Here is a 1,005-nt window from a genome sequence, read left to right on the forward strand (position 1 = left end):
GTCTTTGCCAGCTTTGACTACATATAAATATTGTAAACAAAAGTATGTGAATGATCCCCCAAAACTGTATTTACACTTACCCTGTATCCACCATATACAACTGCAGATACAACACAAATATACTGGAAATTACTAACATTGACAATGATACAGCACTGTGCTTGATTTATTAAACTGTGAGACATACACAAAAGCTTGCCTGAGGGATAGCAGCAATTGTGTTTTCAATGTTCTGCAGTAGCTCTTCCAGTGAGTGAGCGTTATTTGAGTACACCTGATCCTTCAATTTTCCCCACAGGTAAATCCCAGGAAGAGAGATTAGGCAATCAAGAATGCCAGGAGATGACACTGCCTTCACTGGTTGTCCACTGCTAACCGAACATGTCATGCAATTGTGACAGATTGTCAAGGCAGTGTTACTCCGTCTTACTGGAAACATCCATACTGTCATTCATCTTCTGTGAACTGATCCACATATAGGTTAAACAGTCTCTAGGCTTATCAATTGGCATTAATATTTTTGGAGAAAGTACATTACAAAGTGGATGCCAGACACTGCACATCAAACACCACACAGAGATTATGCAATCACTCTTCAAAGTACCGATCAGAATTTTCTGATGGATAATGGTGCACATTCTGTGAGTTTATGTACCATGAAATGCTGAACCAGGCATCATCTGAAAAAATGAAAACTGAGGATCCAGAAGTCCTGATTCCACTCCACTCAGAAACCATTCAGTGAACCCGACACACAAAAGTTCATGCAGACGCTCTAACTCATGCACAACAATAAATTTGTTTATCTATAGATGCAGGTCTTTTAATTAATTATTCAACACAGTGATCTCTTAATTCCTACTTACACAGATAAACAGCACTGAGGTTTTGTCAGACTTTGTTTTATCCTTTCCTTCACTCAGTGTTTACTGGTGTTAACTCTTTTCTGATAGTTACAGTTTTAATTTACTACAGAGCCCGTTTCATGCCATTTTTCCACTAAGT

The sequence above is a fragment of the Schistocerca cancellata genome, chromosome 9, assembly GCF_023864275.1.
Source record: "Schistocerca cancellata isolate TAMUIC-IGC-003103 chromosome 9, iqSchCanc2.1, whole genome shotgun sequence".
In the NCBI taxonomy this organism is placed as follows: domain Eukaryota; kingdom Metazoa; phylum Arthropoda; class Insecta; order Orthoptera; family Acrididae; genus Schistocerca; species Schistocerca cancellata.